Genomic DNA, 15,624 nt, shown 5'->3' with positions numbered 1-15,624 from the left:
TAGTTTATACTGCTGAAAACTGATCCAGAACCAAGTATATAGAGCAGTTCTTGTCTTGTTGGATCTGATTTTCCCTTTCATTTTCCCCTAAAAATTGCAATATGACATCAATTAGGTCTAGGGATACGCGAGAGACCATAGTCTGAAGATGTACTGGGGCACAAGCTGGGACTTGGTGTATGTTCTTTGAACGCGTTCGTCTAGCATTTATTAAGAAAGCTCCAATGCAGTTTGTGAACGAAAACCTTAAGAAAATTTTCAAAATTGTTCCTACAAACGGTTCCTTTGAATTGTTTGGTTGTCATGAGTATTTCGAGTACTCGTTGAGGAAGAATGGACTCTGTATGGGGCAGATGTCTCTGTATTAGTTCACACTACTCAAAATTGATTCAGAACCGAGTTTATAGAGCAGTTCTTGTCTTGTTCGATCCGTATTTTTCTGTTCTTTTTCCATCAAATATCCATATGAGATGCAGTTAGGTCTACGGATAAGTGAGAGACCTTATTTCCTATGATGCACTAGGGTTCAAGCTGGGACATGGTGTATGTTCTCTGAGTGTGCTCCTCGAGTGTTCATTAAGAAAGTTCCTGTGAAGTTTGTGAAAGAACTCCTTAATAAACATGTTCCATAAGTTTCCTATGAAAGTTTCATGTGAATTGTGTGTTCTTCATGTGCGTTTTGGGTAATTGTTGAGGGAGAATAGACTCCTATGCATCAGATATCTCTATATTAGTTTATACTGCTCAAAACTGATCTAGAACCAAGTTTATAGAGCAGTTCTAGTATTGTTGGATCCGATTTTCCCTCTCATTTTTCCCTAAAAATTGCAATATGACATCAATTAGGTCCGGGGATAAGCAAGAGACCATAGTCTGAAGATGTACTGGGGCACAAGCTGGGACTCGGTGTATGTTCTTTGAACGCGTCCGTCTAGCATTCATGAAGAAAGTTCCAATGTAGTTTGTGAACGAACACCTTAAGAAAAGTTTTCAAAATTGTTCCTACAAACGGTTCCTTTGAATTGTTTGGTTGTCATTAGAATTTGGAGTACTTGTTGAGGAAAAATAAACTCTGTATGGGGCAGTTATCTCTGTATTAGTTCACACTACTCAAAATTGATTCGGAACCGAGTTTATAGAGCAGTTAATCTTGTCTTGTTCGATCCGTATTTTTCTGTTCTTTTTCCATCAAATATCCATATGAGATGCTATTAGGTCTACGGATAAGTGAGTGACCGTATTTCCTATGATGCACCAGGGTTCAAGCTGGGACATGGTGTATGTTCTCTGAGTGTGCTCCTCGCGTGTTTATTAAGAAAGTTCCTCTGAAGTTTGTGAACGAACTCCTTAAGAAACATGTTCCATAAGTTTCCTATAAAAGTTTCATGTGAATTGTGTGTTCTTCATGAGCGTTTCGGGAAATTGTTGAGGGAGAACTGACTCGTATGCATCAGATATCTCTATATTAGTTTATACTGCTCAAAACTGATCCAGAACCAAGTATATAGAGCAGTTCTAGTCTTATTGGATCCGATTTTACCTCTCATTTTTACCTAAAAATTGCAGTATGACATCAATTAGGTCTAGGTTTACGCGAGAGACCATAGTCTGAAGATGTACTGGGGCACAAGCTGGGACTAGGTGTATGTTCTCTGAACGCGTTCGTCTAGCATTCATTCAGAAAGTTCCGATGTAGTTTGTGAACGAACACCTTAAGAAAAGTTTTCAACATTGTTCCTACAAATGGTTCCTTTGAATTGTTCGGTTGTCATGAGTATTTTGAGTACTCGTTGAGGAAAAATAGACTCTGTATGGGGCAGTTATCTCTGTATTAGTTCACACTACTCAAAATTGATTCAGAACCGAGTTTATAGAGCAGTTAATCTTGTCTTGTTCGATCCGTATTTTTCTATTATTTTTCCATCAAATATCCATATGAGAAGCAATTAGGTCTACGGATAAGTGAGTGACCGTATTTCCTCTGATGCACTAGGGTTCAAGCTGGGACATGGTGTATGTTCTCTGAGTGTGCTCCTCGAGTGTTCATTAAGAAAGTTCTTGTGAAGTTTGTGAATAACTCCTTAAGAAACATGTTCCATAAGTTCCGTATGAAAGTTTCATGTGAATTATGCATTCTTCATGAGCTTTTCGGTTAATTGTTGAGGGAGAACTGACTCGTATGCATCAGATATCTATATATTAGTTTATACTGCACAAAACTGATCCAGAACCAAGTTTATAGAGCAGTTCTTGTCTTGTTGGATCCGATTTTCCCTCTCATTTTTCCCTAAAAATCGTTGTATGACATCAATTCGGTCTAGGGATATGCGAGAGACCATAGTATCAATATGTACTGGGGCACAAGCTGGGACTTGGTGTACGTTCTCTAAACGCGTTCGTCTAACATTCATTAAGAAAGTTCCAATGCAGTTTGTGAGCGAACACCTTAAGAAAAGTTTTCAAAATTGTTCCTACAAACGGTTCCTTTGAATTGTTTGGTTGTCATGAGTATTTCGAGTACTCGTTGAGGAAAAATGGACTCTGTATGGGGCAGATATCTCTGTATTAGTTCACACTACTCAAAATTGATTCAAAATCGAGTTTATAGAGCAGTTCTTGTCTTGTTCGATCCGTATTTTTCTGTTCGTTTTCCATCAAATATCCATATGAGATGCAATTAGGTCTACGGATAAGTCAGAGACCGTATTTCCTATGATGCACAAGGGTTCAAGATGGGACATGGTGTATGTTCTCTCAGTGTGCTCCTCGAGTGTTCATTAAGAAAGTTCCTGTGAAGTTTGTGAACAAACTCCTGAAGAAACATGTCCCATAAGTTTCCTATGAAAGTTTCATGTGAATTGTGTGTTCTTCATGAGCGTTTCGGGTAATTTTTGAGGGAGAACTGACTCATATGCATTAGATATCTCTATATTAGTTTATACTACTCAAAACTGATCGAGAACCAAGTTTAGAGAGCAGTTCTTGTTTTGTTGGATCCGATTTTCCCTCTCATTTTTCCCTAAAAATTGCAATATGACATCAAATAGGTGTAGGGATACGCAAGAGATCATATTATGCAGATGTACTGGGGAACAAGCTGGGACTTGGTGTATGTTCTCTGATATATAGGCATCACATCCATAGGGAAACAGGCTAACTCCTGCCTGCACCTATTACTATTACTGGACCCATCAACCCCTATCCCGCATGCATCTAGACTATTAAGTAAAACAGGGTAATGCTTGGAGAACAATGACATGAAATAGACAGAGAACTCAAGCAATATGAAGTAACCCCTACTATGTCACTACAAAGATGTGGGCCAACAATACAAAGACGTGTCTTGACCCCTACTATGTTACTCGGATATAGGGTACCACCAGATTGAATCCAGTACAACGCACGCCTAACACTGAAGAAAGATTAATCTAGTTGGCCAAACTAAATAATTAGATCGGAGAGATTTACGATTCCATTTTTGTATCAACGTTTACATACACAATTAATGGAAAAAGTGTAAGAAATGAAGAACTTAGAAGAACTTTTTATGACTTTTATTTCCATGATTGGACAAGTCCTGGTCGAGTCACAGTCATGGTGCATGACACTTTATTTATCATTACTACATCGATTGGTCCAGCGATTATGGAATGATGATCCATGTACTAATTATTATAGCTCTCATCTGTTCATTGTCCTCCAACACCGGTGACTACACTGATAAATGGTGCTATGATAGTGGAGCAGTTATGTGGGACATTAAAGTTGCACATGGCCGGAACGGACTGCAACAACAACCATCTGATTGCTTCCATTTGAGCTAGTTGTTGCGGTTGGACGATGCCCTAACCCTGGACGAGCACACATTGACCCACCTGTTGTGGCTGAGGCTGTTGTTGCACGATCTGCACGCCTTGTCTTTGGCCTTGCTGCATGAAGATGGCATGCACAATGCTATCGGTTGCTATGCATTTGTATTGTTCAGGGATCCGTGCCAATTGCAGGAAACACTGTTGCTGCATCACTTGACAATTGCTCTGCTGCAAGATCTTTGACCAGAGGTACAATACCTATTTTGCTGTGCTACATTTTATTGGGAAATTGATACAAAAGCACATAGTTATGTGATATTCACGACAAAGATCATGTGTATATAGGCATCACATCCATAGGCAAATAGGCCAACTCCTGTCTGGACCTATTACTATTACTCCACCCATCGACCGCTATCCCGTATGCGTCTAGACTATTAAGTAAAACAGAGTAATGCTTGGAGAACAATGACATGAAGTAGACAAAGAGAACTCAAGCAACATGAATTAACCCCTACTATGTCACTACAAAGACGTGGGGGAAACAATACAAAGACGTGTCTTGACACCTACTATATTACTCGAATATAGGGGTACCACTTAGAAGAACTGATATAAGAAATAAAGCACTTAGAAGAACTTTTTATGACTTTTATTCCCACGACTGGACAAGTCATGGTCGAGTCACACATCATGGTGCACGACACTTTGTTTATCATTATTACATCGATTGGTCCATCGATTATGGAACGATGATCCATGTACTAATTATTATAGCTCTCATCTTTTCATTGTCCTCCTACACTGGTGACTACACCAACAAATGGTGCTCTGGTAGTGGAGCAGTTAGGTGGGACATTAAAGTTGCACTTGGCCGGAATGGACTGCAACACCAAGGATCTGATTGCTTCCATTTGAGCTAGTTGTTGCGGTTGGACAATGCCCTGACCTTGGACGAGCACACATTGACCAACCTGTTGCGGCTGAGGTTGTTGTTACATGATCTGCACACGGATATAGGGTACAAAGACATGGAAGAATGATATAAGAAATGAAGCAGCTAGAAGAACTTTTTATGACTTTTATTCCCACGACTGGACAAGTCCTGGCCGAGTCACACACCATGGTGCACGACACTTTGTTTATCATTATTACATAGATTGGTCCATCCACTATGGAATGATGATCCATGTACTAATTATTATAGCTCTCATCTTTTCATTGTGCTCCAACACCGCTGAGTAAACCAACAAATGGTGCTCTGATAGTGGAGCAGTTAGATGGGACATTAAAGTTGCACATGGACAGAACGGACTACAACATCAAGGATCTGATTGGTTTCATTTGAGCTAGTTGTTGCCGTTGGACGAAGCCCTGACCCTAGACGAGCACACATTGACCAACTTATTGTGATTGAGGTTGTTGTTGCGCGATCTGCATGCCTTGTCTTTGGACGTGCGGCATGAAGAGGGCATGCACAATGCTATCGATTTATGTGCATTTGTATTGTTCAGGGATCTGTGCCAATTGCAAGCAACACTGTTGCTGCATCACCTGACAATTGCTCTGCTGCAAGATCTTTGACCACAGGTACGATCACAACGACATGGGCCTGTGATACGTCCATTTTGCATCATGCTTTCATGTTGATATTTATCGCTTTATGGGATGTTATTACACTTCATGGTACAATACTTATGCCTTTTCTCTCATATTTTACAAGGTTTACCTGAAGAGGGAGAATGCCGGTAGCTGGAATTCTGGCCTGAAAAAGGAGCAAGTTTGAGATACCTATTCTGCGAAACTCCAAAAGCCGTGAAAATCAACGAGGAATTATTTTGGAATTTATAAAAAATACTGGGCGGAAGAAGTACCAGAGGGGACCCACCAGGAGGCCACAAGCCTGCTAGGCGCGGCCTACCCCCTCGCCGCGCCTAGGGGGCTTGTGGGCTCCCTGTTGCCCCTCTGGCTCCCCTCTTTTGCTATAAGGAGGGTTTCGTTCCAGAAAAAATCAGGAGGAGGATTTCGGGAGGAATCGCCGCAGCCACGAGGCGGAACATGAGCAGAACCAATCTAGAGCTCCGGCAGGATCGTCCTGCCGGGAAACTCCCCTCACGGAGGGGGAAATCGTCGCCATCGACATAACCAACACTCATCTCATCGGAGAGGACTCATCACCATCAAAATCTTCATCAGCACCATCTCATCTCCAAACCCTAGTTCATCTCTTGGAACCAATCTCTGTCTTGCGACTCCGATTGGTACTTGTAAGGTTGCTAGTAGTGTTAATTACTCATTCACTACTGGAATTGAGAAATTTGCCGTCTGCCATGCCTTTGCCGTCTGCTGACGCATGGCAAAGATCCTCTGTGCCGTTAGGTGGTACAAAGCAGATGGCAAAGATGTTGCTGATGGCAAAGGTTTTATTTGCCGTCGGCCACCTCTTTGCCGTCTGCTGACGCATGGCAAAGGCCCGAGAGGCGGACGGCAAAGAGCACGCAGACGGCAAAGGGGCGCCACCCTAACGGCCGAAGCCCGCCCCACCCCACCCACCCCTTTGCCGTCTGCCTCCTAGCTTCTGCAGACGGCAAAGGGGCGCTCCCCCTAACGGCACCCAGCCCCCACCCCCGCTCCCCTAACGGCACACTCCACCCCCACTCCCCTCGATCTCCTGCCTCTCTCACGCACGCCCCTGCCCACTCCAGTGCCGCCGCCACCACCACCTGAGCTGCTCCGGCCCAACGCCGCCGCCCACGATCGGAGCTCCCCGCTCCCCTCCTCCCCGTGTCCCTCCTCCCTACGGCCCTCCTCCTCGCGCTCTACCCACCCAAGCACTGCCACCACAACCACTGGAACCGCTCTGGCCCACCACCGCCGCCCATGGCCGGAGCTCGCCCTCCCCTCCTCCCGGCGCACCTCCTCCCCACGCCCCTCCTCCCTGCCACCCAGGGCCGGAGCTCGCCCTCCCCTCCTCCCACTACCCTCCTCCCACTGCAGGTAAGTTTTTTTTGTCTTTATTTCCTGTTTTTTCTTTTAAATTAGATAGTTAATTTAGATAGTTAGTTTATTTTCTATTTTTCTGTTAAATTGGATAGTTAGTTTTTTTCCGTTTTTATGTGAAATTAGATAGTTAGTTTATTAGGTAGAAAAAGTAGATAGAGAAGAAAAAATAGATAGAAAAAAAACATAGAAGAAAATAAGAGAATAATAAACTAGAAGAAAAAGGAAGAAGAAGAAGAAGAAGAAGAAGAAGAAAGAAGAAAGGAGGAGAAAGATAAAAGAAAGAAGAAGAGGAGGAGGAGGAGGAGGAGGAGGAGAAAGAAGAAGAAGAATAATAATATGATGATCAAGAAGAAGAAGAAGAAGAGGAGGAGAGAGGAGAAGAAGAAAGAAAGGACCCCGACCCCCGGCCCATGACCCCCGACGCCCGACGCCACCAACCCCCGACCCTCGACCCCCGACCTCCGACACCACTAAGACCCGATCCTGACCCCCGACGCCCGACACCACTGACCCCCGACCCCCGACTCCCGACCCCTGACTCCACTAACCCCCGACCCCCGATGCCCGACGCCATTGACCTCGACTCCAGAAGCCACTGACCCTCGACCCTCGACCCCCGACGTCCGACGCCACTGACCCTCGACTCCCGACGCCACTGACCCTCGACCCCCGACCCCCGACGCCCCTGACCCTCGACCCCCGACCCCCTACCCCCGACCCCCGACACCATTGACCCCCAACCCCCGACCCCCGACACCTCTTCGGCCTCTTGTTGACCAGAGAGACCCCAACCCCTGACGCCAGTGATCCTCGACCCCCGACAACACTAACCCCCGACCACCGACACAACTAACCCCCGACCGCCGACGCCACCGACACCCGACACCACCGACCATCGACGCCACCGACACCCGACACCACCGACCATCGACGCCACTAAGCCGACGGGGTCATAATTTTGTAAATTATGAGTTAGGTCACATATTTTCCGATTATGTTAATTATAAAAACATCATATTTGTGTTGATCGAGTGAATTTCAATGTGCAGTTGTTCGACGACCTCCACGTGCGTTGGACGAGCTCCGCCCTTGCGTTTGTTGGTGAGCACAAATGACTTCTCCTCCTACCCGCTTAATTTTCTCTGTCCCGGTCTTCGTGCCGATGAAACTTTCTAGCTATAGGTTTCTTCAATCATGAGTATGCGTGACCAGTATGCGTCTCCCGTTCGAAAGGGCGACATCTATAAATATGCATTTCTTTGCATATTTATAACCGCCATCCTTTCGAATTGTCCAACATTATCCATGGACAGCCCGAGTATGTGTAGATTGGGTTTGTTTTCCCGTATGCTGTGCTCCGGATCCGATGCGGAACTTGCTAGCTATAGGTTTCTTCAATCAAAGGTAAGCTCGCACCATCCGGTGCTTCGAAAGGGAAATCGTTGGATGTCGAAGAATGGCGACCATTTCATTGTATATCTTCACCAACCTAACAGAAGTGCGGCCGTACATCGAGTAAGTTCTCGGTAATTTATTGTTCCGCAACTTCTAATTGATTTGAACTACTCTTATTCCCGGATATTTGATATAGTCGATACGTCGCCGAATTCTCGGATGGAGCGGTCATCGAAAAGGATTCCGTCGAAGAGTATGAGCTTCTCGCAAAGCATGGAGGCGACTATCCCGGTTTCATCTCTTGGTTCAAACAAAGGGTAATTAATTACCATTAAGGGGCCATTTGATTTATTGGTCTAATTTGCGGCTAATGAATCCATTCTTTCGTATTAAACTTGTAGGCTGATGCAGAGTCTATGGACGCCGAGTTGAGACAAGTCGCTAATGGTTTTGACTATAACGTCCGTTCATTTGACAAATACAACATCAACGGGTATCACTTTCGTACCTTTGGCAAAGAGCTATCTATGCCCGACCTAAAGACTACAAATTGTTCTGTCTCTGCTATCGGAAAGGAGACACCTATCACTTCTTGACCGATTACATAATGGTGGCCTTCCACATGTTCTTCGTGATAGTGATGATGATGATGCATTTATTGATGATAGTGATGATCATGATGCATTTATTGACCCCGAAGAATATATAGAGGAGGACGATTGTTATTAGTTCATGTCAGGTATTCAACTATTATACTATATATAAATTTTGAGTTCATGTTAGGTATTCAATTTTTATTAGTCATGTTGGTATTTATGACGATGATAGACTTAAATTATATACATTTTATTACTCCTGTTGGTATTTATGTTGTACTAATTTCATTTACTCTTTGTCATGACAGGTGTTGAAAGATGGTGGGAAAGGGTCGAAAGCACTCCGCGGCTGCTTCTTCGTCGGCGGGTGATGGGATGGGTACTTCCATTCCTGCCTCGCCTCTTCGGAGAGTGTTGCTTTCTACTATGCAAGGAGCATCCCCCGTGAGAGGAGGTGGACCCCCCGCGAAGCCGAGAGGCACTAAAGGTACACGTTGTATTCATGTTGGTATTTATGTTGTACTTATGTTGTGCATATTGCTATTTATATACATTTTATTACTCATGTTGGTATTTATGTTGTACTAAAGGTACACGTGGCCGCGAGAGAGGTAGGGCTACACGGTCTCCGCCACTACCCCAAGCGGATTCACCTGAGCACGGGACTTCTAGGGTGGATTCGTCTGAGGTGAAGGCTACATGGTCTCCAATTCACGAGCCTCGGGTCGACGAGCCTCAGGTCGACGAGCCTTCGACCCACGAGACTCGTGTCCCAGAGGCTTCCTTCCAGGCGACTCCGGAGCAAAGAAGGGATGAGGGTACGTCCCAAGAGACCCAGGGCCTATTGATCCCGAGCTGGTGATGATAGCTGGCAACAGGAGGCCCCATGGCTCGATCACCATTGGAGACAGCCTTATACGTTGTCCTAACACTCTCCGGCAGATAAAGGCACGCCAAACGAGCTCTTGTCCGGAGATAACACGTCGTCCACGGCCAGTCGAGCTCGCCATCGAGGCTAGTTTAATGGACTCAACTATCTTTCCGCTTTATGTTGTGCGTTGGAACCAATATGATTACATTGCTAACAATGAGTTGTGTTGCAGGCTGCTATTCAGAAAGAGAGAGAGGCAATGCAGGCGGCTATAGCGGAGAAGGATAAGGAAATTAGGGAGCTGGAGGAGAGGACGACTGCATTGATGGAGGCGGAGAGGGCACGGAATGATGCGTCTAACAGGGCCATATACAAGCTCTTCGTGGTAAGTTTCTTCTTCATGTTATTTCAAATCTTGCATTTGAATGTTCGTTTCATTAATAAATAAAAAGTTTGACTTGTCGAAACCAAATGTACAGTCTATGTGCGAGAAGAGCGGCCAAGTCCCTCCGCCGATGCCAGTCATTAACGTGGCGGGGACGGTGAGTTTCATTTCAGTGTAGTGATCTTAAGAGTGTCCTCATGCTAACTACACATTGCAAACGATGTTTGGTGCAAAATATCTCCCGAAACGCATCGCACGACCCTTCTACAGTCGAGCCTTCTCCAGGGCAGCCTTCTCCAGGTGAAACAAGCCAGAGCCACCGTGCTTCACCCTAACTTAGGTATGTTATTTCTAGTGTTTTAATAAAAGATAGCTAGACTTCCATCTAAATGACATAATTAGCTTAGCCAATTTAGCCCGAAGAAGGGAAGGAAGAAGAAGAAGAGGAGAAGAAGAAGAAGGAGAGGGAGGAGGATAAGAAGGAGAAGAAGGAGGAGAAGAAGGAGAAGGAGCTCCTTCTCCTTCTTCTTCCTCCTTCTTCCTCCTTCTCCTTCTCCTTCTTATTTTCTTCTTCTTCTCCTCTTCTTCTCCTTCTCTTCCTCCCCCTCCTCCTCCTTCTTTTACTTCTTCTTCTCTTTCTCTTCTTCTACGTAGCTTAGACTCATCCAAGAAAGGCTAAATTGGCTAATTATCCATCTAAATGACAGAATTAGCTTAGTTAGCTCCAAAATGACCTATTTAATCAAAAATGACCTATACTTAGCTAATTATCCTCGAAATGACATAATTAGCTCCAAAAAGGCATTCTTAGCCAATTTAGCCCGTAGAAGGGGACAAGAGGAGAAGAAAGAGGAAAAATGAAAGGAAGGAAGAAGAAGAAGAGGAGAAGAAGAAGAAGGAGAGGGAGGAGGATAAGAAGAAGGAGAAGGTTCTCCTCCTTCTCCTTCTTCTTCCTCCTTCTCCTTCTCCTTCTTCTTTTCTTCTTCTTCTCCTCTCCTTCTCCTTCTCCTCCTCCTCCTCCTCCTCCTCCTTCTTCTTTTACTTCTTCTTCTTTTCTATTCTTCTACGTAGCTTAGACTCATCCAAGAAAGGATAAATTGGCTAATTATCCATCTAAATGACATAATTAGCTTAGTTAGCTCCAAAATGACCTATTTAATTAAAAATGACCTATACTTAGCTAATTATCCTGGAAATGACATAATTAGCTCCAAAAAGGCATTCTTAGCCAATTTAGCCCGAAGAAGGGGACAAGACGAGAAGAAAGAGGAAAAATGAAAGGAAGGAAGAAGAAGAAGGGGAGAATAAGAAGAAGGAGATGGAGGAGGATAAGAAGAAGGAGAAGAAGGAGGAGAAGAAGGAGAAGGAGCTCCTCCTTCTCCTTCTTCCTCCTTCTTCCTCCTTCTCCTTCTCCTTCTTCTTTTCTTCTTCTTCTCCTCTTCCTTCTCCTTCTCCTCCTACTCCTCCTCCTCCTTCTTTTACTTATTCTTCTGTTTCTCTTCTTCTACGTAGCTTAGACTCATCCAAGAAAGCCTAAATTGGCTAATTATCCATCTAAATGACAAAATTAGCTTAGTTAGCTCCAAAATGACCTATTTAATAAAAAATAACCTATACTTAGCTAATTATCCTCGAAATGACATAATTAGCTCCAAAAAGGCATTCTTAGCCAATTTAGCCCGAAGAAGGGGACAAGACGAGAAGAAAGAGGAAAAATCAAAGGAAGGAAGAAGAAGAAGAGGAGAAGAAGAAGAAGGAGAGGGAGGAGGATACGAAGAAGGAGGAGAAGAAGGAGAAGGAGCTCCTCCTTCTCCTTCTTCTTCCTCCTTCTTCCTCCTTCTCCTTCTCCTTCTTCTTTTCTTCTTCTTCTCCTTCTCCTCCTCCTCCTCCTCCTCCTTCTTTTACTTCTTCTTCTCTTTCTCTTCTTCTACGTAGCTTAGACTCATCCAACAAAGGCTAAATTGGCTAATATCCATCTAAATGACATAATTAGCTTAGTTAGCTCCTAAATGGTCTATTTAATAAAACATGACCTATACTTAGCTAATTATCCTCGAAATGACATAATTAGCTCCAAAAAGGCATTCTTAGCCAATTTAGCCCGAAGAAGGGGACAAGAGGAGAAGAAAGAGGAAAAATGAAAGGAAGGAAGAAGAAGAAAAGGAGAAGAAGAAGGAGAGGGAGGAGGATAAGAAGAAGGAGAAGAAGGAGGAGAATAAGGAGAAGGAGCTAATCCTTCTCCTTCTTCTTCCTCCTTGTTCCTCCTTCTCCTTCTTCTTCCTCCTTCTTCCTCCTTCTCCTTCTCCTTCTTCTTTTCTTCTTCTTCTCCTCTTCCTTCTCCTTCTCCTCCTCCTCCTTCTCCTCCTCCTCCTTCATTTACTTCTTCTTCTCTTTCTCTTCTTCTACGTAGCTTAGACTCATCCAAGAAAGGCTAAATTGGCTAATTATCCTACGAAATGACATAATTAGCTTAGTTAGCTCCTAAATGGTCTATTTAATAAAACATGACCTATAGTTAGCTAAGTTCTCTTCTAAATGACATAATAAGGCTTACGTAGCTGCAACATGACCTATTCCCCCTAACTTAGGTATTAAATGGCCTATAATTAGCCTAGCTAGATCAAAAATGGCTTAATAAGCATAGTTTGCTCCAGAATGGCCTATTTTACCCAAGTTAGCTCTGAAACGACCTATAGTTAGCTAGGGTTCCACCTAAATGACATAATTAGCTTAGTTAGCTCCTAAATGGTCTATACTTAGCTAATTTCTCTCCGAAATAACCTATATATACACTACTTCATCTAGTATTATTCTTCTAACTTTCTTTTTTGTCATTTTGCAGATTACCTTCACTTCACGGGAAGCTTGGAAAATATTGATGGAATGCTTGAAGATGATTTCTTGTACCATGGGTTGTATTGAAACTATTGTAGTATATGAATATATGAAACTTTGTATGCATGTGGATGAAACTGGTGTAATATATGGTTTGGTACGGATGCAACTTGAAAGCTGGATATAAGTGGTTATTTTAATATGGTTATGAGTACGGAAAGAAATTTATTTATGTCAAATATATATATATATATATATATATATATATATATATATATATATATATATATATATATATATCCTGATTATTGTTAAAAATGCTAGATATAACAAAAAATAAATAAATAAGGGGCTGGTTCCCCTCTTTGTCGTCTGCCACCACATGGCAAAGGGGGGAAGGCAGACGGCAAAGGGGGGAATCTGCCCCCTCTCTTTCCCCTCTTTGCCGTCTGCCCCACATGGCAAAAGGGGGAAGGCAGACGACAAAGGGGGGAGAGAGAGGGGGCAGATTCCCCCCTTTTCCGTCTGCCCCCACATGGCAAAGGGGGGAAGGTAGACGGCAAAGGGGGGAATCTGCCCCCTCTCTCTCCCCTCTTTGCCGTCTGCCCCCACATGGCAAAGGGGGGAAGGCAGACGGCAAAGAGAGGAGGCCTGCCGTTAACACTTAAGAGGGATGTTGCAATATGTGTCGTCCCATTTATTTTGCCGTCTGCCCCCTCATGGCAAAGATTCTTTGTTGTCCGCTTTGAGAAAGCACACGGCAAAGAACCTCTTCACCGGATTTTTTTTGCCGTCTACTTTGCCGTCAGCTGACCGACGGCAAAGCCTTTGCCGTCCGTGGTTGCACCCTTTGTCGTCCGCCTTGGCAGATGGCAAATTTGTGAATTTCAGTAGTGTTTGTAGTTGATGCTAGTTGGATTACTCGGTGGAAGATTATATGTTCAGATCCTTGATGCTATTCACTACCTCTCTGGTCATGAATATGATTATGCTTTCTGAGTAGTCACTTTTGTTCCTGAGGACATGGGATAAGTCTTGCTATATGTAGTTATATGAATTTGTTATTCGTTCGATATTTTGATGCGTTGTATGTTTTTTTCCTCTAGTGGTGTTATGTGAACGTCGACTTGATAACACTTCACCATTATTTGGGCCTATATGAAGGCATTGGTAAGTAATTAGTAGATGACTGGTTGCTAGAGTGATAGAATCTTAAACCCTAGTTTATGTGTTGCTTCGTAAGGGGCTGATTTGGATCCACTAGTTTAATGTTATGGTTAGACTTTGTCTTAATTCTTCTTTCGTATTTGCCGATGCTTGTGAGAGGGGTTAATAATAAGTGGGAGGTTTGTCCAAGTAAGGGCAGCACCCAAGCACCGGTCCACCCACATATCAAACTATCAAAGTAGCGAACGCGAATCATATGAACATGATGAAAACTAGCTTGACAGAAATTCTCACGTGTCCTCGGGAACGCTTTACCTCCTATAAGAGTTTGTCCAGGCTTGTCCCTTGATACAAAAGGGATTGGGCCCCTTTTCTGCACCTTTGCTACTTGTTACTTGCTACTTGCTACGAATCATCTTATCACACAACTATCTGTTATCGATAATTTCAGTGCTTGCATAGATTACCTTGCTGAAAACCACTTGTCAGATCCTTCTTCTCCTCATCGGGTTCGACACTCTTACTTATTGAAAGGACTACGATAGATCCCCTACACTTGTGGGTCATCAGCCTGCACTGTTGCAAGAGAAACTCCTTGCACGGATTCAGTTGTTGTTGGAGATATAGCTGAATAGTTGGTTGTTGCCAAGGAAATGGTTGTTGTGGTTGCTCGGGATATTTTTGTTGCGGGGGCTGAGGAAAAGGTTGTAACAGTGGCTGAGGGTATGATTGTGGGGGCTGGGGGAATGATTGGTGTGGTGGCTGAGGGAGTAGTTGGTCGGGGAATGGTAGGAACGGGTGGGTAAACGGTAGTAGTGGCCGTTGGGGGAATTGTTGTGTGGGTTGGGGAAATTGGTGTTGTGGTTGCTGGAGCCATTCCTCCTGGGATTGAGGAAATGGACGTTGTGGTTGTTGAGGGAATGGTTGTTGTGGCTGGGGAAATTGTTATTGTGATTGACTGATGAATGGTTGCTGAGACTCGGGATAGGGTTGTTGTTGTGTCGATTGTACTTGGACACTAGGGTTGACTTGCATCTCAGAGGTGGCAAAGGTAGTCGCCATGGCAAGGATTGTAAGGATGATGAAGATCTTCATGGTGGATTTGTGTTAGCTAAACCTTTCTTGGTAATGGTGCTTGTGTTCTAGTTATGTAAAGGATGGATGATGGTATGTGATCTACAAAATATAGGCCTCTTTATAGCACTAGTAGAAAACGGGCCTTTGGCCTGGACCATTTAGTCCCGGAGTGCCTCTGGGCCGGCACTAAAGGCCCGGCCACGTCGCCCCAATTCTCAATGCCTCCCTCGAGGCTTTAGTCCCGGCCCGTAAGGAGCCTTTAGTCCCGGTTTGTGTCCCAAACCGGGACTAAAGGGCTACGCGGCGGGGAGTGGTGGTGGCAACCGTTCGTATCACCCTTTAGTCCCGGTTGGTGGCTCAACCCGGGACTAAAGGACTAACACGTGGCATGCCGTGGTTGTGGCGACGGTTGGTATACCTCTTTAGTCCTGGTTGGTGGCTCAACCCGGGACTAAGAGCCTAACACGTGGCCTGCCGTAGTGG

General features: G+C 44.2%; 1 pseudogene; it reads right to left on the bottom strand.

The window, feature by feature from the left end:
* Positions 1-4,494: 4,494 nt before the first annotated feature.
* Positions 4,495-15,174, bottom strand: LOC123453066 (annotated as a pseudogene).
* Between the last annotated feature and the right edge of the window lie 450 nt (positions 15,175-15,624).

The sequence above is a fragment of the Hordeum vulgare genome, chromosome 1H, assembly GCF_904849725.1.
Source record: "Hordeum vulgare subsp. vulgare chromosome 1H, MorexV3_pseudomolecules_assembly, whole genome shotgun sequence".
In the NCBI taxonomy this organism is placed as follows: Eukaryota; Viridiplantae; Streptophyta; class Magnoliopsida; order Poales; family Poaceae; genus Hordeum; species Hordeum vulgare.
Note: the sequence above shows the minus strand (reverse complement) of the source record. Positions and strands in the feature narration are given on the sequence as shown.